The sequence below is a fragment of the Petaurus breviceps genome, unplaced genomic scaffold (assembly GCF_028583685.1).
Source record: "Petaurus breviceps papuanus isolate PSGF00001 unplaced genomic scaffold, PetGlider_PUasm1.0 90762, whole genome shotgun sequence".
NCBI lineage: Eukaryota > Metazoa > Chordata > Mammalia > Diprotodontia > Petauridae > Petaurus > Petaurus breviceps.
Window position 1 is genome coordinate 8,811,658 of NW_027187339.1, and position 23,847 is coordinate 8,835,504.

The following is a 23,847-nucleotide window of genomic DNA, read 5'->3' on the forward strand; positions in this document are numbered from 1 at the left end:
CTCTCTCTCTCTCTCTCTCTCTCTCTCTCTCTCTCTCTCTCTCTTTCCCCCCCTCCCCCTCTCCTGTCTGTCTCGGTGTGTCTCTCACTGTCTCTTTCTCTCTCTCTCTCCCCTTTCACTCCTTCCTTTTCCCTCTGTCTTTGTCACTTCATTTCTCCTCCCTACACACCCCCACATCTGCCAGGAGGGTATTAGTTTTCCATTTGGATTCTGACCTGGGGTATCTAGTTCCACTCGATTATAATTCCATCTTCAAGCTGGCATGGATCATGAGATGTGTCTCCCAATATCCCAGTTAGGGACTTTCCAATATATTTTAAATCCCAGGACAAAACCTCTTGCCCAAGGCAGCAGTAGGCCTGAGTTGTGTTAGCCAGTCAGTCCTTTTCCACAGTCCCCAGATGTTTCTGGCTAAGGGCCTTTACTTGGGCCCTTCTCAGAGAAGGAAAGCTAAGGTTTAGACACTAGGCCCAGCTTACCTGTCTCTCTCAGTTAGTCTGAGCCCCCACTGGGCACAGAACTGGTGCAGATCTATTCAGAAAATAGGTATGTTTATGAAAAAGTTGTGGGTCAAGGATTGAAATACCAAATTCACTTTTTCAGAACATTGTACAAGGTGTCCCAAAAGTCTTATTGCAGTTCTAAGCTATTAAAGCAATTTATTTAAGGATACAAAATATCCTCTAATTTTTCGACATGTCTTAATTTTAAAAAATCTTTCCCACTTGAGACTTTTTAAAAAAAATGTTTTTAAAGTTAGCTGATAATCTCTAAATATATACTTAAATAACAGACTCATGGACCTAAAGAAATCCCTTTGTAAAAAAAAATCAATGAATTGTTAAGTTTTAAATTTGTCTGCTGTAGTTAGCTTAGATCTTGGTGTTTTCTTAAAGTGTGGTCTACTTAGACTTGGCTCTGTGAGTGTTAGAAAGTCAGTAAAATGAGGAGGTTCAGCTTATTGGTCTCCAGGGTACCTTCCACTTCTTACATGTGGTGTGTTCGTGTTATATGTCTGGAAGCACATCAGTATCACTGATATAATGAGCAATTTGATCGAATTGGAATTTCTTGGTGAGCTTCCCATGGTGTTATGGATTAGGAGAATAAAAGACTGAGCCAAATTCAGCTAACTCCTACTTTTCCTTCTACAGAGAGATTTCCTGGAGTAACAGATATCATTTAGATAAGCAAGATGACTTAAAGGACAATATTTGCCCACCCCCAAGAACTTTGTATAATGGGGAATTCCTTCTGGAGGGTTCTTCTGCCACAAAATCTCATGTCCTCCAGGCCCCTCTTTCTACTCTCTTCCCAATCCCTTACTGACTTTATTAGACCCCATGGGTTCAATAGCCTTTACACAGATGACCCCCAAATCCATATACATCCACTGCCAATCCCCTCCCTGACTCCAGGCCCTCATCCCCAAGGGTCTACTCATTCTCTTGAACTGGATGCCCCCATTAGCAACTCAGACTCAACCTGTCCAAATTGTAGCTCATCAGCCCCACCTTAAACCCAATTCTCCAAATGTCTATGTCTGAGATTCTTCCCTCTTCCTCACCCCATACCACATTTAGTTATTTGCCAAATGGTGTCTATTTTACCTTGACAGCAGGAATTCTTAATCTCTGTGGTGTGTGTATGTGTGTGTGTGTGAGTGATAGACTTTCAAAGTTTGGTGAAGCTTAAGCATGATAGTTTTAAATGCACAAAACACAGAGGATTACAAACATATCCAGTGTTGAAATATAGTTATCAAAATATATTTAATCTCTTCCCAAGTTCATGGACTCCAGTTTAAGAACACCAGTTCTGTACCCTTCTCTCCAGTCATATAACCATCACATTAGTTTAAACCCTCATCAGAATTTATCTAGAGGATTGAAATTGCCTTCTAATTTGGTCCTTCTGCTTCTAGTCCTTTCCTTCCTAAGTCCAGTATCTACCATCCAGCTGGCAAATCAATATTCTTAAGCCATAAGTTTGGCTATTCCAAACTTTGTGTCTTTAGCAGTTTCTTTTGCCTCTAGGATCAAACACAAACTCTTCCTGCCTGCCATCTAAGTACCTTTACCATCTGGCTACATTTGAATTTTGTGGACTTACTTTATATTACTTCCCTATATGCATTTTTCATGGTCAAATTGCCTTGCTGCACTCCTTCCTCACCCCTACTTCTCAAAAAAGTTGCCTTTTGGTTCAACTTGAGTGCCAACCCTTATGGAAAATCTTCCTTGATGGTCTCCCAATCCCAACTTCCCACATACATATTAGTGTACTTCTTCCTAAATTACCTAATATCTATATGTTTATGTGATAATGTGTGTCATAGATTCCTTTGAAAGTTTGATGAAATCTCTGAGCCCCTTCTCAGAAGAAGGTTTTTAAATGAATAAAGTAAAACAGAGGACTACAAACAAATCCTATACCTGTTAAAAAATTAAAGTGCAAGAAAGGTCTTATAAATTTTGGTGCCCTGAGAAAAAGCCCCACTTGCCCTGCCCTAGTCATTGTTCTGAAGGAGATCAGAAAGCTGCCTCTTCTTAAAGATGGGATGCGTTCTATTCCTTCTTCTCCCCATTTTGCTCTGTCACAATGGACAGAAAGCATTGCCCCAGTCAGAAGATGTGGATACTTGTCCTGACTGGGCCAGTAGCGAGCTGCGTAATCTTGTGGGTCATGTAATCTTTTTATCTTTGTTTATCTGTTTATAAAAGTAACAGTAATAGCTAACCTTTATATAACCCTTTAAGGTTTACAAAATGCATCACATATTTTCTCATTCGATCTTCCCAGCAACCCTGTGAAGTATGTGCTACTATCCCCATTGTGCAGATGAGGAAATGGAGACTGAGAGAGGTTAAGTTACCTGTCCAGGGTCACACGGAGCTAACTAGTAAATGTCAGGCAGCATTTGAACTCAGATCTTTCTGTCTTTAGATCCAGGGTTCTGTCTACTTCACCTACCAGCTTTGACCTGCCCTGTCTTAAGTCACAGGGTTCTGATGAGGCTAAAATGATGTCCTGGACTGGTATGTGAAAGCCCTTTTGAAAATAATTCACATTTATGTAGTATTCTAAGGTTCAAAAAGTGCCTTCTTCACAACCTAAGATGAAATAGGTAGTATAGAAAATTATTCACCCATTTTATATTCAGGGTACAGCTACAGCATTGTACAAATAGATGCCAATAGTTAGTGAACTTCCCCAGTGCTCAGTTTCATCATCATCTGTAAAATGAAGGAATTGGACTAGATGGCCTTGGAGGCCCCTTCCAGTCTGAGCACTATGACCCTATGACCCGTCAGTTTGCTTGTAGGCATTCCTGTAGCCAAATGCAGGTTGCGCTCCCTGTGACTTAGATGACCTTGGGGAGACATCTTGGCAAAAAACATAGATTGCCCTGAGGCCAACCTGGTGACAAGTTTTCCAACTTTAGTTAGGTTGGCCCTCAGTCAACAGGCTTTGGAGGCCCATACTCAACACCTTTCTAGCTTTGTAACATCTGTCCCAGTTTGTAGTCTATCAGCAGCTGAGTCCTGAAGAATTCCGGGGCCATTCCCATACCCCAGTGAGGCACTGGAATAGGCATGGTACAGAGAGGAGAGTACTGGCTTTGGATGCAGAAGGCCTGGCCTCTAGTCCTGTCTCTGATGCCTACTTTACTCCCTCTGTTATTCAGTTATTTCAGTCGTGTCCAACTTTTCATGACCCTGCTTGGGGTTTTCTTGGCAAAGCTACTAGAGTAGTTTGCCCTTTCTTTCTCTAGTCCATTTTACAGATGAGGAAACTGAGGCAAACAGCGTTAAAGTGACTTGCCCAGGATCACACAGCTAATAAGTGTCTGTAGCCAGATTTGAATTCACAAAGATGCGTCTTCCTGGCTTCACTCTATCCACTGTACCACTTAGCTGCCTTTACTACCTGTGTAACCTTGGACAAAGCATCACATCTCCCTGGGCCTCAGTTTCATTAGGGATGAAATAAGGCGGTTGGATTAGATGGCCTCTGAGGTCTCTTTCAACTCTAGTTCTAAAATCTTATGACTTCCATTGCATATTATATACATGCGTGTTAGATGTAGTATGTGTATATGCACACAAATGTATATATGCATTAGCAGGAATATATCAGGAATAATTCTCTATCTGGGTATATGTGTATATACACACAGATACATAAAGAAAATGATTTCTCTCTGTGACCTGCGCCTAGGAAGGAGAGATGCTTAGGAATGATATTGTTGATCTGTCATCAGTCTTCCTTTTAAGTACACCTGAAGAAGCCAGTGCTTTGCTGGGAGGAGGGTTTCTCGGTCCATAGGGCACCCTAATTTCTTCCCTTGAGAAGTCCCCTGCAGCAGGACTAGTGAGCTGCCAAGATGCTGACACATCTTGCGTTTCCGGTAATATGGTGCTATAGACGCTTTATGCAGTGGGGCGTCTTCTGTATCTTTAATGAGCCTGCTACCGGGAAAGCAGAACTGCTGGATGGGATTCTGACTTAAGTTATAGCCACGGGTTGGCCTGCCTGTTGCTGGCTGATTCAATTTCTTTCTGGGAATCTCTCGGCATCACACAGGAGGGCATGGTGCTCTATGTCAAAGCTTGTGCAGTGATGAGAGAGGCAGGCAGAGTGACTTGATGGGCAGCAGGCTGACCCAGCTTTGTGTCTGACTTCGTTTTAGGGCTGACACTCAGTTCCAGGCTTTCAGGGGGAGTCACAATGGCAAGGAAAGCAGTGATGATCATGAGAGGGGCTAGAGTTGGGGTCTGGTGAGATTGATTGGTTGATTGGTTACTTTAGCCATAGGCATCTTGGCATCTTAAAAACAGCTACATTTATTTTTAGAAGAGCTAGAAAAATTTCCTTTGGAGCAGAGCAGCTGGGTGGTGCAGTAGTGAGAGCCCTGGTCCTAGAATCAGGAAGACTGATTTTCACAAATTCAAATATTACCTCAGACGCTAGCTGTGTGACCCTGGGCAAGTCACTTAATCCCTGTTTACCTCAGTTTCCTCATCTGTAAATTAGCTGAAGGAAATGACGAACTACTCCAGTATCTTTGCCAAGAGAACTCCCAATGGGGTCACAGAGTCAGACACAGCTTAAACCTGAAACAATTGAATAAGAACAAAAGAAAATTTCTTTTACCCTCCTTCTTTCTTGGCTTTGCGCCACTCACTCCCCTACTCCTTGCACCAACACACACCTAGTACGTACACAATGGGTCCTTACCTTTGTCCACCATAGCTGTATTGCAGATGTTCTGTGTCCTTTTTTTTTTTTTTAAAGCAATCGGGGTTAAGTAACTTGCTCAAGGTTACACGGCCAGTTATTTCTGGGTGTGGTGCTGAGTATCTGAGCCCAGATTTGATCCAGGTCATCCCGACACTGGAGCCGGTGCTCTTACTCGCTGTGCTACCTGGCCGCCCCTGTTCTGTGTTCTTAAGAAGCAAAACATCAGAGACATATCTGGTCTTAGGGTTTTATATGCTGGCAGAGTAGGCAGTCACCTATGCTGTTGGCATTTCTAGTTCTCCTACCCTCCAAGAGAACCTTTTTCCATGTAACAGATGTTAGCGGCACCATGAAACATCTGGGGAGACTCACTTGGGAAAAACTGGAAGGCCGGGGCTTCTGTCACCTTGAATGCATGTATGTCTTGTCAGGATGCCAAATGTAGCCAGTTGTTCAAGGACTTCCTTATTTGCTGCTATTAAAGATGGCAGGAAATGTGAGCTGAGGCCATAGCTGGTTCCTTGACCTCTGCTGATCAGTGGGGTGCTGACTCATGTTTTTTGAGAAGACCTTGCTCCCTGCTTAGGACCCCTTTGCTTGGCACCACCTCCTGGCTCTGTGCAGTTGACCTCATGCTTCTTGTCCCTCCCTAAGCAAAGCCTTTTCAGCTCCAGGCTTTTCCTGAGCCCTATTTTAAGAATAGAGGAACGTCAGCCCTGCAGCCCAAGGCTCGGCTTAGCCCTTGGGTGGGGAGATTGGCTTTAGAGCAACATTATGGTGGTGTCGCTTAAGTGATGCTGGTAAACCAGTTTCCCAAGAGTACCTCGGCCTACATACATGTAGTACAGGAAGTCCAGCCACTAGGGTCATTGCTTTAGTAATTGCTCAGTCCAGGCTTCTCTTAAAAAAAAAAAAAGAACCACCTTCCCTGGAAGGTATAAGATATTTAGATATAGTATTAAGTTAGAGAATAGATGTAAAGCACTTACCGAACTGTAATACGCAATATAAATTACTATTGTAGAACATCAGAACTGAAAGTGACATCTAAGGCAAACTCCTTTGTTTTATAGTTGAAGAAATTAAGAAATGAAGAACCTGATGGCCCTTGACCCAGAGAGGCAGGCCAAGGAGGAGCTGAAAGACAGAACTGACTTAAAATATTGAATTAGGGGTAAAATGACTTTGTAGGCCACTTTCTGGGGACACTGGGCACCTAGTCGGGGATGTCATGAAGAAAGGAAAAGATGGAAGGAACAGGCAGAAGAAAACTACCCTTCTCTCCCAAGGTTAGCTACTACGTGTGCTTGGGAATAGGAAAGGCCAGGACAGTGATGGGAGGTGAGCAAGGTGTGCCATTGCCCACCCTCACCCCCATTGGCAAGGTGCATCTCTCTCCCCACACTTGGCAGAATCAGTTATTACTGTCCTCACTTGGGCTGTTTTTGCAAAATCATAGGCAAGCTAACAGCAGTAGCATTCCATTCCATTTAAAAATCTGCTTGGATTTATTCTTTGGCGACCAACCTTTGTCTTGAGACAATGGGAAAAAATAATTGAAATAATGATCACTACCATGTGCAGTGGGGCTTAAGGGTTCTGTCTGCTGGGAGGTCTTTGCTCTGGCGGCTTATTATCTGAACTCAGCAATCTGAGAGCACCCACTTGCCTCACTTGTCCAGTGTGCATTCGAATGAAGAAGCTACTTTGGACCATTGAAGGTCTCTTGCGTAGTATTAAAAAATAAAGTAGATGGGGGGAGGAGATGTGTACCCAAAACAGCTGCACAGCTCCTGGCAATCCAGAACATTGTCTTTCGGGCCACTTAGAAACAAGAACATTGTGGATCATTGGTGTTTCAGAAACCTCCCGCCAGAAGGATGCTTAGCTCCCAAGGGATAGGGATGGGGAGGAAGGCAGGGACAGGAAGATCATGCTTTAGAACAGGCTCTGGAGACAAAACTTTCCCCACCCAGCTGCCTGATGGCCCTTAGCCCAGAGAGGCAGGCCAAGGGAGAGCTGAAAGACAGAAATGGAGCACTTCTCATGGCCTCTACTCCATGGCTTTCCTTGTTGGCCTGTGTCTTCTGGAGGAACAAGATTCAGCCCTCTAGCTCTTGTTATGGATTCAGTTACTCAGGGTTACGTGGTTTCTTTTTCCTCTCTAGTCCCCATGGAGAGCAGTGCACCCAGGTCATCACGTTATGTACCAGCTCTCTTTTCACCATTGTCTTAAAATTGGACGTGTGTGTGTGTTGGTGCCCTCTGCATTAGCCTTCAGATTATTGGTTGGTTGTTGTCCTTTGTACTTGGAGAGGACCAGAATAACATCACTATGTTGGAGTCAAGGTACGGTGTGTTCTATAGGGTAATGGCAGCATAGCGCTACTGGCCCCAAAAGAGAAAGGGGGAAAATGTATAGTATAACTGTGAGCTTTGTAGTAAGAGTGGAGAGAATGCTGGACTCGAGGACCAAGGGACCCCAGTTCTGCTCTGTTGCTAGCCACCTTTGAGATCCTGTTCTGCACCTCTCATTGTCCCCCTACTTTGCTCACCTGTCAGGTGAGGTGGTGGGCATTGATAATGCCTAAGATTCTTTTGCTGCTGGTAAGAGTCTGATTCATACCTGCCCTCTCTCGACCTCACAGTGGAAATGAAGAAAGGTTAATGCGGCCCATGAGAGTTGGCAGATGGAACCAGATGAAGGCTCTCATGTTCGCCTTTGTGAATTTAAAGCTGAGTATAAACTACCTTCCTTGCCTACTTGGCTTTTGAGATGAGATGACATAACTGAATAAATTAAGTTTCTACTTCTGCCAAAGAAAAACTTCATAGGAGTGGCTAGGTATCACAGTGAATTGAGCACGGGCCCTGGAGTCAGGAGGACCTGAGTTCAAATCTAGCCTCAGACACTTGACACACTTACTAGATGTGTGACCTTGGGCAAGTCATTTAACCCCAACTGCCCTTCTTCCCCCTCCAATGGGGAGGGGGGGGTTCTTATTCACTACTCTCTTTTGTAAATTGTGGGAATAGATGGGAAAAGTACTTTTTTAGTATTCACTTTGCAGCAAACTCTTATGATCACTTGTGACTTTGGGCAAATCACTTAACCTCTGTGGGCCTCAGTTTCCTAATCTGTCAGCCTGTCATCTCCCAGGACTGTGGTCAGCATCCAGTAAGATATGGAAGGACTTGGAAAGCTGTTAAAAACTATCCAGGTGATAGCATCTAAAATTTCCATTCAGTCACTGCAGTCTCCCCCAGTCTAGATGAATCAGGCCAGCCTAGTTTCTTTTCAGAGTTTTGCTGCCTCCTTTGGTTCTTCCTTTCCCCATTTTTATTTTCTTCCTCTTCTCTTTCCTGGAGTGGTAGATTGGAAAGATCATGAGCCCTGGATGCAGAGGTCTGCCTTCAAACTCTACCTTGGATGCTTGGTGCCTTTGTGACCTTGGTCAAGTGTCCTTGGGTCTAGCTGGGTCTCATTTTTTCTCATTGGAATAATGAGGGGGTTGGACCAGTTGATCTCTGAGATTCCTTCCAGCTTTAGAGCTATAACCTTAAAGCCTTCTTTTAAATGTCTTACATTCTTCTCTAAGGGTCTAAATGAAGCATTTGCCTTCCTGAAGGAAGATTGGCATGGATCAAAGGGTAAAATAATAGTGGAATTTCAAATACTGGGCAGCGCCCCTGAAGTCATACTAGGTAGTCATACTGTATGGACCAACCCCACTTTCACCTGCTCCTTCTGGGTCCTGTTTAAATCTTCACCCTCTTGAGATGTTTCCATTGACAATGTAGCCCTGTTGTTAGCTTAAGTGGCTTCCCACCACTTCTCAGGAAGGCGCTCTGATTACCGGATATATGTATTGGAAGGCAAATGGTCAGCTGGAGAAAAGCCCAAGACTGAAGCTGATAGTGGTGGGGTGGGGAGGGTGGGGTGGGGTGATCACTGTGCCCCCCTAGCAGAAAGGAAATGTGAAAGTTTATTGAGCACATTGTGCTAAATGGCCTTTATTCTTCAGAATTACTTTAGGAATTGAGCTAAGTAAATCAGTGTTTCCTTTGATTGTAGGAAGAAAATGGTCTACATTATACCTAATGGTTAGCTAATGGCCTTTTAGCTATGTGTTTAGAAAACTAATTATAAATTATATTTAGCTGTTAAAACTTTTGTCCCAGATTGGTGGCATGCCATGACTTAGAGCACAGGACTGAGAGTCAGAAGCCTAGATTTTTCTGGCTCCACTGGAGACTCATGTGACTTTAAGCAAATTGCTTAATTGTCCTCAGTCTCAACTTTGCTAAACATTCCTTTCTTGATGCTGGTGGGAGGAAGGCAAAACTCAACTCCAAGCCACACTAACTGGGATGGTTCTGGGGTGGGTTTCTTTGGGAGTACTAGCTTTTTGAGTTGTCAGAGTTAATATGATAGTGAAGGTGATGATAATAATAATTTTAAAAATAGCTATCATTTATATAGTCTTAAGATTTGCAAAGCACTTTGCAAATATCTCATTTGGAGCCTAAAAACAACCATAGGAGGAAGGCATTATTGTTATTATCTTCATTTTTACAGATGAAGAAACTGAGGCAGGCTATGGTTAACTGACTTGCCCAGGGTCATACAACTAGGAAGCAAATTATTTAAACTCATGTCTTCCTGATTCCAGGTCCAGTGCTCTATCCACAGTGCCACTAAAACTGAAGCCCAAGGTAAAAAAAGAATTAGAGAGCATATAGCTGCCCACCGGTGAGTTAAAGTCATTAGACCCAGAACTCTCCTTTCCCAATCCCTACTGAAAGACTTGATGATCACAGTTGTTGAGCTGTTATCAATGTGATCACTGAAAATTTTTTAAGATCAAGAGATGAATATGGGCAGGTGCTGACCCAGTTTTATACAAAAGGGGGAGATGGTAAAGGTATTATGTTTAATGCCTTCTATTCTGGAAAATTCTAAAAAGTATTCAAAGGGATGGCCTGGGAACACTTGGAAATGGACAGAGTAAAAATAAAGAGATTTTAGGACTTCATCAAGAACACATGTAATTACACGCATTTGTTTCTTTGTCGAGGGAGACTAAGTCAGAAAAATGCTGTCGAAAAAATACACCTGGAATTTGGCAAAACACTGGATTTGATAAAGGCATTTAGCTAATTATTGTGATCAGAACAGAGAGAGATGGGGAAGATAGACAAGTTAAGCAAATTCATAACTGGCTGAATGATAGGACTCCAAGAGCAGCCGTTAAGGGAAGTCTCAGATGAAGTTCTCCACTCACATCATCTGTCCTGAGTTGATTAACACTTTTACAATGTTAGTGTTTTGGAAGAAGGCATAGACATCATATTTATCAGATTTGTAGATGGCACAAAAATGAAGATAAAGTCCAGATAAAGAAGATGGGATGGGTAAAGAACATGTTCTTAGTAGGTTATAAAAGTCTTAAATAGGATTTCACGAAGACAAATATAAAATCCCATACTAGTACTTGGGCTCAAGATGGGATAGGCAAGCCATTCCTCTTGAACAAGAATTGAGGATTTTATAGGATCATCCATTTCAAGTTGGAAGAGACCTTAGTAGGGATGATCTTGTCCAGCCTCCTCATTTTACACGTGAGGAAATTGAGTCTCAGAGAATTTCAGCAACTTGTCCAAAGCCACACAACTCTTATGTGGCAGTCAGGAATTGAATATCCCTTCAGTATATATACAGAGCCTTGATGTTTCTGCGTTTTCGTACTTGGGTGCAGGGGGCCATCTCCAGTCATCCTGATCTGTATCTTACCGCTGGACCCAGATGACTCTGGAGAAGAAAGTGAGGCTGGTGACTTTGCATAGCCTTGCCTCCCTTAAATCCAATTCACAATCAAGTCAAAACATAATCCTCGTGATGTCATGGGTCCTTTTTGAGAATGAATGACAAACAACAACAATCTGGGTGTAGATGTGTACAAGGTTTGTGGATCAGCCTGTATCAGTGTGAAATTGCCTGCATGTTAGTTCATTCTTTATTTTGTTGTTGAGTCATTCAGTCGTGTCCAACTCTTTGTGACGCCATGCACTATACTGTCCATGGGATTTTTCTTGGCAAAGATACCAAAGTGGTTTGCCATTTCCTTCTCCAGTGGATTAAGGCAAGTAGAGGTTAAGTGACTTGCTCAGGGTCACACAGCTACTAAGTGTCTGAGCCCAGATTTGGATGGAAGTTTTCCTGATTTCAGGCTCAGTGCTCCATCCATTGAGCCCCACTTAGCTACCTCTCTAATTAGACAGACATGCAAACTGTCCCCTCTTCTGTATTCTGCCATTCTTGGGGGTTTACCTAAGGTAAATATTCATTGGACTTTTTAATCTATCTGAATATAGTCTTTACTACCTGTATTATTAACCTACAACACCTGGATCAGAAATACAACTCTGAATTTACACAGGTTCATGGGGGGTCAGGGAGAAGTGGACTTCTAGCTAAGTAGCAATATGGCTCATGTTTTCAATCAGGATTTTCTCTCGGAGCATCAGAATTTGGATTGCTTTGTCCCCTCCTACAACAGGGAAAGAGCCATTAGTTTCCATGTAGGAACTCGGGCTAACAAGACATTGAAAACTTTATTTAACCCAACAAAAATGAAAATTCATCTAAGCCCATAAATTTAATGTGATTCATCTTTCCTCTCCAGTGGGTCTGCCTTCTGTAGCTACCCATTTGCAGTCTTCCAGACTTGGGGTACTATACTGGATTCTTCCCCAAAAGAAGATGATCAAGGGAAAAGAACTCAGGGCCTCTAGAGAATAGGCCTCCCTGATTCTCACCTGCCCATATAGCACACATTATCAATAAAGTACTACGTCTGGCCTAGATTTCCACCTCTGCCTTGGTTCTGGTTCCCATAGTTCCTGGCTTTGAATCATCTTTGGTTTGGTCCAAGAACTCTTCCTCTGCTTGGTACAGACCATCTCTTGTGACTTGGCCCCTGTTACTTGCTCAGGTTCCCATAGGCCCAAGATAGGCACTGGAAATAGTCACTACAGCTGCTGTTCATTGCCAGTCCTGGAGAAGAGCTGTGTGGTGGTGCACGCCTCCTTCCAGTATTGCAAATCTATTTTTGTGTATAACTTCTTTCTGTGTGTCTGTTCTGTTTCTCTTTCTCTATCCCTAGAATCCCCTTGTAGCCCCTTTTAAAATTCTGAACCCATGGGTATAGTAACAGATAATGTTTGAGGGAGTCAGGTAGAACAGTGGATAGAGAGCTGGCCTTGGGGTCATTTCCTTTTTTCTTTCTTTCCTTTTTTTTCTTCCTTTTTGGAGGGCATTTGGGATTAAGTGACTTGCCCAAGGTCACACGGCTAGTTTTTGTGTTAAGTGTCTGAGGCCAGATTTGAACTCAGTTCCTCCTGATTCCAGGGCTGGTGCTCTATTCACTGTGCCGCCTAGCCACCCCAAGACCCAAATTCAGATCCTGTTTTATACACTTTATACACTTAATCTGTGTGACTCTTGAAAAATCACTTAATCTGTCTGAGCCTCAGCTACCTCATCTGCGAAATAGAGTGGATTTGATGACCTCCACAGTTCCTACCAGCTCTAAATCATGTCCCTTTGATTTTCTGAACTTCACCCTCAGTGTCATATCAGCTTCTCCACATTCTCAAAGAGGACCAATGACATGAGGGTGATGTCTTGACTTGAGCATGAGCCTGAATTGGATTTAAGTGATGTAGTTGCAAAAAGTCAGCAGTCTTACTATCTTCCACAGTCATGGAATTCTAGTGGCAAGATGTTAAGTCAAGATGACTGGTGATAGCCTGGATTACAGTAGGTGACTTTGGTCGTTCTAAACTAAAGTCTTTCCCAGGCCTCAGTTTGTCTGAAGTAATGCCCTTTATTTATATGACATGCTATGTTCTCTTATTTGTAGACCCTGGTTTATAACTTACTATTTATAATTTATATGTAATATTTTATTATTTTTATTTTTATATATAATTTAAAATTAAAATTTGATTTAATAATAAATAAGATTTAAATATGAATTATATATATATATAATATAACATTATATATATATATATAATTTCTAATTTCTAATTTCTAATTGGAGTTGTACAATTTTTGTACCAGAAGGGACTCAAGCCTAGTTTACCACAAAGAAACAGGGCTGAAAAGCAGGATTCTCGTCTCTCTTCTGCTGTAGTGGTTTTGAGTGTTTACCAAACTGGGGTTTAAGGGCTGTGAGATAATCTCAGTCTCATTGTCTCTGGGCCAGGTGGGTAAGGTTCATCTCCAGGTGCCCTGGCTAGCTCTTGTCGAGGGGTAACAGCTTCAGACTCAGAGCTGCCTGTTTTCAGCAGGGAAGAGAAAGCAGGATAGAAAGCTAATAAACACTGAGCAAGAATCTGAGCTCACCTTGGCACTTTCTGTTTGCTAGTGCCATCGATCTCTCTGCCTTCTCAGTCTGTTTGCCTTGTCAGCTTGGTCTCAGGCACCTGCCTGACCTTTCTTGCCTCTCAAACACCTCCTTTGCACCTGACCTTCCTACTTAAAGATCCTTAGTACCCACCTGAGCCTTGCAGATTTTTGTATTCTTTTAGGCCACCCCATTTATATCTGTCAGTCTCCCCCTGCCTAGACAGATGCTTGTTCCTAGTCACATCTGATCAGCTTTGTCCAACTGTCTCCCATGCCCTGGCTTTTTGGGAGATTATGGGATCTAGGCTAAGGTTCTATTGACTTTTGAACAAAGTTTTCTGATTTTTCTAAAGTCCAATCTTGAATGAATGAATGAAAAAGTTTTTAAAGCCATTCCTCAGTGCAGAACATTGTGTATTAAGTTCTGGAAATACAAATAGATAAATGAGATCATCCCTGCTCTTAAGGAGCTCACATTCTAATGAGGGAGATTACACATCTGGAGGGAGCCACAGCTGGGACGATGGTAAAACCCAGATGTCAAGTAACCCAGTTTGGCTGTAGTGTAGAACTTGCTTAAATCCATTGGCAAGACAAGTCAAGACAGCCAGCTAATTAATGTGCAAGTCATAACTCTTATGACATCATTGGTCCTCTTTGGTAAAACCATGTCCATTTTTTTTAGATTAAACTTTTTTTTTGCTTTTTGGAGGGGGGAAAGACAGGGCAGTTGGGGTTAAGTGACTTGCTTAACCTGGTCACATGGCTAGCCAGTGTTATGTGTCTGAGGCTGTATTTGAACTCAGGTCCTCCTGACTCCAGGGCCAGTGCTCTATTCACTGTGCCACCTAGCTGCCCCTGTATTAAACTATTTGACATCATGAAGGAATTTGGTGACAAGAACTTGCATTTCAGTCCTTCTGTAGCTGTGATGACATCACACCACTGGGGTTGCTCCCCTGGAAGATGGTGGCAAGTCAGACTGGAGGCAAGGCCAGTTCCTTGGGGGCCACTGCTATTCCGGAGGCCCTTGGGCTGTCTCCATTGGATTCTGAGAAGAGTAGTGATTGTGGTTTGCCCAGTCTCCCTCATGCACCTCCAGGAAGAAGGAACATGGGGTGGGTCAGGAAGGAAGGGGGAAGGGAAAACAAAGCCTTTTATATTCTTATTAGGTGATTTGGACACTTTTCATTTCATATCAGTGTCTCTTTGAGGTAGATGGCAGATGAAGGAATATTATTGCAACAATTTTAATAAAATGTAAGTTCCTTTTAAGTAAGGGCAGGAAGTATCTTACTTTTGCTTTTATACCCTCAGTGTCTGGCACACAGAGAGGAAGGAAACAAGCATTTATTATTTTATTATTTATTTGACCTGGTACTGTGCTAATGAGCACTTGATAAATACTATCCTCAATTAATCCTCACAACTCTTTGCAGTAGGTGTTATTGTTATCTTCATTTTACAGTTGAGGAAGCTTGGACCAATAGCAGGAAAGTAAATTGTCCATGACCACAAAGCTAATGTCTGAGGTCAGATTTGAACTCAAGTCTTTATGACCGCAGACCCAGTGCTCTATCTGCTGCACCACTTAATTGTTTCTCCTGGCTGGTTGATTGATAGGGAAAGAATTTTTAATATTGACAGAAATTGCCTGATCTTTTACAAAGATTCCTTCCCTCAGCTTCTTTGTCCACACCTGGGAGAGATGAAATTCCTACCGTGACCTCCCTTATGTGATAGCCCAGATGGTCTGACCCACAGCTGTCTCCTCTTAAAGTTGTCATGGGAGTCTGAAGGTAACAAGGGGCCAGATTGACAAATGCATCTGTTAAGGGAGCAGCCCTGCACCTCTAACTAAGACCTGACCTCGCCCTGAGAGTTGTTACTCTCTCTCTGTTTGGGTTATTAAAAAAAAAAAAAACCAGATTGGGATAGAAATTCACAACATATGGGACAGTTCTTATGGTTTCTTAATCTCTGAGGTTCCAGGCCTGGGTGTTTCCTTTGCTGGAGGTGCTGGAGGTAGGCGTTATTTCTTACCCAGAGGTAGGTCACTCAGAGGCTATTTATTCCGACTAGACTTGTTTAGTCATTGGAGCAGTACAGTCAGGTCTGCTATAAATCATTGTAACATGGATGCTTCTTAGAAGACTTTTCCTGTGGATTTTTCCCTGAGCATCTGGCAGAAGCTAGAAAATGTGCCTCTGAACCCAAAACGAACAGTTCTTTCCCTTCTCTCATCATATTTTATGTTCTGCATGGGTTGGGCCACAGAGTGGAAGAGTAGAAGGCCAGCCAGCGGACTTCTGTCTGGGAAGCGTGAGCCTCAAGGTTCAAGAACGTTGACTGCTACCAGGAAGAGGAAGATATGGTGAATTTTTCTAACTAGGTGAGATCAATAAACCAGAAAGCATTTATTTAGCACAGTTCTGGGGGATACAAAGAAAAAAAATAATGAAATTATTTCAGCTCTAGGGGCTAAATTCTACCAGAGAACTATCAATGTTGATAGATTAGTCAATATAGGATACATATGATAGGATACATACAGGAATTAGAAGGGGACACTAACAGCTGGGGCAATGAAGAAAAATCAGCCCATGTGAAGGGACTCAGCTGACCCTCACAGACAATTTTTGGTGGTTCTTGAAATGAGCTTCCAAGGGAAGTAGGAGTTCCCAAGGGTTACAGGTAAGAAGGGAACATTATAGTGGGGGATAGCCCATTCAGAAACGTGGAGGCAAGAGATGGGAATGTTGTGTACTGGGAACAAGTGGGTCAGTTTGGTTGGGACACAGAATTGTTGAAGGAGATTGTGGGTGGGCTGGGGGCCAGTCTTATCAAGAACCTTAATTGCTATATTTTACATAAAGGTAAATCACTAAAATTTATTGAGCAGAGAGGTGACGTGAACAGACTATGCTTTAGGAAGATTAATGTGGCATCTGTCAGGATGGACATAGACTGGAGAGGCTAGAGGCCAGAGAGGCTGGCTGGAGGGCTGATGTAATAAAGGAAGGTAACTTTCCTGGCTCGATCACGTTGAGTAAGGCCCAATTAGGTGATATCTGCTAGCTCCAAATTGTTCCATTATTTACCATCAGTTGGGTAGGATTATGTCTGGGGAGAAAAAAAGTGTTCCTATATTAACAATCAGAAGGAAACTTATGTTGTACCATAGCCTGATTTGATACGTGAAGTTACGTTTTATGTTTATCTTTCATATACCTTTTAACCTACTGTAAACTTCACAAGTAGTGTGGGGTGGGGTGTGGTGGGTTGCTTTCTCTACATGCTCAGGTAACCTTGTTGCCTTTAGCTTCAGCCCTGCCTCTACCCAGAAGGGTTATGTGGGAGACCTTGGATTTCTCAGGGACAGAAGCTGAGTAGAGCCTGTATTTACTCAGCAGAAGGGCACGTGGAGCCAGTCACTGGATTTAGAGGCAGAAAATTTAGGGTTGTGGTTTTGGCCTGGACAATCAGTAGCTGTATGGACTAATCTAGGGGTAGGGAATCTTTGACCTCGAGGCCACACGTGGCCCTCTAGATCCTTGGGTGTGAACTTTTGTCTGAGTCTAAGTTTTACAGAACAAATCCTTTCATTAAGGGGATTTGTTCTGGGAAGTCTGGATTCAGTCAAAGGACTGAACTTAGAGGGCCATACATGGCCTCAAGAATGCAAGTTGACTACTCATCTCTCAAACTCTTGAGCCCCAGCTTTTTCAGCTATAAGTAATCAGTTACTATGTTCCAGGCACTGTGCTGAGTACTGGGGAGACAAAATGAGGCGAAAGACAGTCCCTGCCCTTAAAGCATGTAGAAATCATTGTGCTCCCTGCTCCTCCTTGAATAATGGGGACTGGAGGAGGTGAGGGGGCCTGGTCAGAGCCGTTCCATGAAGTTGGCAACAATGAAATAAATGCCTTAAGTAACTCTAATAAATTGCAGATCAGGGGGTAGATCTGCATTCTTAGAAAGAGTTGCCTTGAAAAATAAAACCAAAAGACCAATAAAAGCAAACCAAACAATACTATGTGACCCTGGCCCAGTCACTTAACCTTTGTGTTTCTCATAGGATTCTTTGAAACTTACCTAGGTAGTTTGGGGTCTGAGTCTTCGGGGAGAATCCCACAGCAGACACTTAGTAACTGTGTGATACTGGCTAAGGAAGGACCTCTTCTTCCTTATCTGTAAAATGGGGAAGGGAATAGTAGTCCCTACTTCACAAGGCTTTATTGAAAATCAAATGAGATAATAGTTGTAAAGTCTTTTGTAAATCTTGAAGCACTTTACAAATGACAGTTATTATCGTTATAATCAACTATTTTGTAGCTGGTTGTTTTTGGTGAAATAAAATTGTATTTTTCAAAACAAAAAAAGTGAAAAATTATGGCATATTTTACAAATCTATTTAATGTTTGGCTCAGTAGAAGATAGCTGGATTCTCATATATTTTTTTCCTTTTTTTTCTTTTTGCTTTTTGGAGGAGGGAGGGCAGAGCATTTGGGGTTAAGTGACTTGCCCAAGGTCACACAGCTAGTGTGTCCTGTCTGAGGTCGGATTTGAACTCAGGTCATCCTGACTCCAGGGCCGGTGCTCTATTCACTGTGCCACCTAGCTGCCCCATTCTCATATCTTTTGCATTCAGTCTGTTGTGGTATGTTGAAGTAGCTAGGTGATACATTGGACTTGGCATTAGGAATATCTGCATTTGAATCTTGCCTCAGGCACTTGCTAGTTTTGTGACCTGGGCAAATCATTTAACCTCTCATCTATAAAATAGTGATAGTAATAGCACTTATTTCCCAGAGTTGTTCAGATAAAATGAGACAATATTTTTAAAACATTTTACAAACTTCAATGTACCATAGAAATGCTATTATTGTTATAGTTGAATTATTATTATTAAATTATAATTATGTAGTTAAGATATAGAGTATCCCAAACATCTTAGTGCAGTTTTAAGCTATTAAAGCTGCACTGATACTTTTGGGACAGAGCATATGACAAAATCAGGTCTTATGCAGCTATGGAGTTGGAGAACCAAGGGACATTTTGATATATAAATAATGTCTCAGTATTATTATTAAAGTAGTTTTGACCTCATAGGCCCCAGGAAAGGGTTTCAGGTACCCTAAAGGGTCACCACACTTTGAGAATTCATATCAGAGAATTGCCTGGGAGAACTAAGCCTTGTTTGTGTCTCCCCCACCCCCACCAGCCCAACCACAGTTAGTATGTACTGGGGGGCAGGAGGTGGGTGGTGTGGCAGACCTTGATCTCAGATCTTGCTGACACTGCCTGGCCCTTCAACTATGCACCAAACTGCTTCTCCTTGGCTATAATAAGAATATAATAACACCCCACCTACCAAAAGGCAGGCTGCTAGATTGGCAAGCTCCTAAGGTCCCTTAAATCATTGAGATTGTAGGTTGATCTGACATCTTAGTATGTTGTTTTAGGCAGCCCATGTGAAGGGACTCAGCTGACCCTCACAGACAATTTTTACATCCCCAAAGACCTTAGTGATCACTTTGAATCCCAGCTTTCTGAAACCTAAGACGTGTGTGTGTGTGTGTGTGTGTGTGTGTGAGAGAGAGAGAGAGAGACAGAGAGAGAGAGAGAGACAGAGAGAGAGAGAGACAGAGAGAGAGAGAGAGAGAGACAGAGAGAGAGAGAGATGGAGATGGAGATGGAGATGGAGATGGGGCAGGTAGAGAGGGAGAGAGGTGGGAACGAAATCAAGTGATTTTTAAAAATTCTTACCACATATTCTCTCTCCCCCCACCCCATCCCCAATCCTTGTAATGCTTGCCTGAACTGGGGAGAAGGGAAAGAAGACAGGTGAGGAGAGAGAAGGGGATGGGAACTCTGGCTCTTAAAAAATGGGAGGGTATAGAATTAATACCAAAAGAGAAACAGACCCCTCTCTCCACTTCAGACACCAGTGGAAACTGAGCCCTATTGTGATTGAATAATATAGGTCCCCTGACAGTAAAGGGGCCTCTCTGAGCTAGAGGGAAAGCAGGTGGGGGAGAGCAGGTGGACTTGCATGAGCAAACACCCATGTTTATTTTTTGCTCAAATGGTTCTTATTAATGTGAAATAAAGCAAGAGCAGAGCTCCTGAATCCAGCAGGCACCACCAGAGCAGTGAGGGTGTGGTGACCATTGTCCATTGACATCATCACAGTCCCTTTGGGAGAGGCAGCACCCTGGGTGCTTAGCTCCCACATCTGTTGTCTCATGGTAAACCTGCTACTTCCTGGACCTGGAATTCAGGGCAGGTTACTGGGAGATGGAGGAGGCCTTGTGGGTGTTGTTATGGTGGTTCCATTTTCCTGTCCCATTTCAGTGGAAGGGAGTACCCTCCCAAGTCACTAAAGATTCATACGAATAGGAAAATGGCAGAGTCCAGATCCTAACCTGTTGGGGAAAGTGCCTTATAATAGTTGTGAAATAGGATAAATGGCACTTAAAAAATAAGCTGGGTCAGTTGTGGGGGCAGGGGACTGGGACAGAGGGAGAAATAAGTTTCCTAGCCCTGTTCAAGAGAACATGATATGTCTCTTAAATCTCTGAAGTTTTTCATCCCTTGTCTCCAGAAGGAAGTGAGTATAGAGCTCGAAAATGAATGAATGAATGACAGAGACAGAGGTATAGCCAGTCAGTCAATCTATGTATTTATTTATTGGTCCTATTCCCTAGAATTTTGCTGTCAGCCAAACTTATAAGCTGGAGGGAACATGCCAGTATCAGTCCTGTGGGAAACAGGCATTTTCAGAATGCCAGATTTGAACTCAAAAGTTTCCATGTTCCAAGGCTGTCTTGTACCTCAAGTTACAAACTAAACTGGGGAGAAGTTGACTCCTGACTGTGCGGCAATATTTCTCCTTGGTTGTCCTGAGTCGGTAGAAGCATTTGTTCTCCTAGCCCTAAATTTCCTCCCAGATTTAATTTTCATAGACGCCCAAATCCCTAAGACCCTCTTCGTAGCAGATGAGTTTATCCTTAATCTCAGTAAAAGTAAAGAGGCAGGAGCCTGTAGGTGAAAGCATCACCACAGGAGTCAACCTAGGCTTCCTTTATAATCTCGAAGGGGCACTGAAGGTAGATCGAAGGCAAGAAACTATTCACCAACTGAACTTCCTCCTTGCTGCCCCTGTCCCTGCTACCCAGGAGGGGAGTGTTGTCCTCACTGGTCAATGTAGTAAATATTCCAGACAAGGACCATCTCTGAAGGTGGATTGGAGGTGGCCAGGAGGGGGGAAGATCACAGAGAGTCAACCTCAGGATCCAGGACACAAGCCCCACCTTTTAGAGAAACAGCTGGACCTCATGGCATCTTTGCCAAATAGAGTCTTATTTTCTCTGGATAACTCTCAATAAAGTATCTAAAAATAACTAAGCAGATACATTGTAAATGGATTAGAGGTAATTGCACCGGCTTAATGTAGTCACAGTTGTATCAAGTCATGATGTCATCCTTCTTAAAGCAATTTTTGCAGGGAAGTGCCCCCAAGCCCGAATCCTGCTTCCATCCCTAATCGAGGGCTCCTTCTGGAGCCAGCTTTCAGCTCCTTAACTCTGACACGAATCCACTCTGCCTCAGCCCTTTTATCTGTAACTGTTGTTCTCCCCCACCTCCCACCCCCCTTCTCTAAATGGCATTGCCATAGAGGGAGGAGATAGAGAACGCCTTGGATTGTCTAATGAGTTCAGGCTGTATGAGTACAGTTGAGGGAATGTAATTACTTAGTCAAAGCTTCCGAAATCAGCTATGGGAAAAGCTATGAGAATATCTGATCTGTCTCTTTGCCAGTGTACCCTCTTGTTTATTATTCAGACTCTAAGCTTTCCCTCCCCCCCCTTTATTCAGACCACACACCACCCTCCTCATATCCTCATGGTTGTCACTAACCAATTCATCTTCATTTGGATTTTCCCAGGAGCTACTTTCAGTGAGTGCAGTGAAAAGAACATTGGATTGGAAGTCAAAGGATTTGGGTTCAAACCCCACACTTCGGGGACAAAATGGGATACTTTATAGCATAGTGACCTTTGACAAGTCTGTTCACCCATGTTCTAAAAGGAGGTGGTTGAACTGAACTTTAAGGGATAATTACTGCCCTCCAAGTGCTTACTGTCTCCTGGAGGGAATTACCTCACTCCAAGTGAGAACCTGAAAAGACCTTAGCTTAAAAGGGCCAGCATCTCCAGTTGCATCCTGGGCCACCTTCCCAGTCATCCTGATTGATATCTGGCCACTGGACCCAGGTGGCTGTGGAGGAGAAAGTGAGACTGGTGATCTTGCACAGCCCTTGCTCACTCAGATCAAAGTCAACTGCAAGTCATGTCATCATTTACCTGATGCCATGGTCCTCTTCAAGAATGAAGGACAACTGGCCATGTAACCTTGAGCAAGTTACTTAACCCCAATTGCTTAGGGACGGCCAGGTGGCTCAGCGAGTAAGAGCACCAGCTCCAGTGTCGGGATGACCTGGGGATCAAATCCGGGCTCAGATACTTAGCACCACACCCAGAAATAACTGGCGTGTAACCTTGAGCAAGTTACTTAACCCTGATTGCTTTAAAAAAAAAAAAAGAATGAAGGACAAATACAACCTGTGATTATGTAAGGTAGAATGAGAGAAGTAGTAAGGAAGATCAGACACAGAAGATGACCTGTTTGACTGTGGCTTAGTCACTTGACCTGACAGTCTTTCAATGGCTTCATTTATAAAACAAGAGTGTAGGATTTGATGATTCCCTTATATGCCAGCTTCCTGTGACTTATGGGCCTTTCTCCAAGGTTTATGGTGGGAGGGAGGGGGACTTTCTTTGAATCCAGAATCTTATGAAATAAAAAACTAAGGAAGGGGCACACATTGGCATCACATTGGTGAAGTCACGGATTTCCTAAAGCATTAAGGTAAGGAGTCTGTTCATCAGAGCCATACAATTAGGTGTTGAAGTGAAATACTGTTTTTGGATATTGGGGGACATTGTATCTCTGAAACTTCACCTGTGTCCCCATTCATTGGATGGGTGAAATGAATTCTCTGACCTTTCTTGTGAAAGGCAAAACATCTTGTTTTGATGGGAGGATAGTGATGGGAGTCATTTGTGTGTGTGTGTGTGTGGGGGGGGTGTCTTCAGATTTCCCTATAATTTGAGCGTCTTTTGATCTCTTTCTGACATACCAAAGTATCCTATCCCTAGAATTTTGCTTACTAAAGCTGCTTCAGAGCTAGCACTGGCATTTTTCCAAACTTGGAAAGGTTATAACATTGTTTCTCAAATTTCTTATGATGAATCCCAATGCCTGTCTCTTGTATCCTCCCCTCCAAAGCTACTTTACATATATTCTATGTGTATCTTGTATTTACCTAATTATTTGCATGTTGCATTCCCCATTAGAATGCAAGTTCCTTGTGGGCAAGGAATGCTTTTTGCAGAGGGGATCTTTCTGGTATCCCCAGAGGTTACCACAGTGCCTGGCATGCAGTTAGGTGCTCCATTAAGGACTGATTCATTTTTCTCTACCACGCCCTCCCCTGTCCTGGAGAACTTTGACTTCTGCTCAGGAGTGGCCTTCAAGACCACTAACAAGTTCTTCGTGGACTTTTAAATCAAAGAAGCTTGGATCAAGGTAGTGCAGAAGAATTCACCCTCTCACTGACAGCACACAGTATTGACTTGAAGCAGTTCCTGAGTCGGGAATAGGACTAAATGGAAAGGTGAATTCTAAGCTTTGAAGGCAACACTGAATTTGAAACTTGAAGAAGTAAACATTTCAGAAGATGACAAAGGCTTGGGCATAGGGGAGATGGTCCACAAAACTGTCTACTTCTTTGCCTTTGGCTCCAAATTTTAAAGCCTTGCTTGGGTTCAAAGCCCTGGCTTGATACAGGGATCACTTTTTTTTTCTGTTTTGATGAGCCTCTCTATGACCATAGCAAGGTACAGAAGGTGATTGCATGATGGGGACGTGAAGCAGGAAAGAAGTAAAGCCAGAGGAGAAGATGGGAATGGCCAAGATTTTGATGGGAGAATGAAGAGTGCATGAAAAGTCCAGTTCATCAAAATTGTTGTCTTTCAACAATATACAAGCTAGAGAGATAGGGTTCATTTTGAGGCTTTCCCTTCCTTTCCAAATGGTGATGGGTGCTACAGGGAAAGCAC

The 23,847-nt window shown here is 42.9% G+C and overlaps 1 protein-coding gene across 1 annotated transcript in view; it reads left to right on the forward strand.

The window, feature by feature from the left end:
- RET (ret proto-oncogene) overlaps positions 1-23,847 on the forward strand; it is a 163,481-nt gene that overhangs the window by 5,002 nt on the left and 134,632 nt on the right.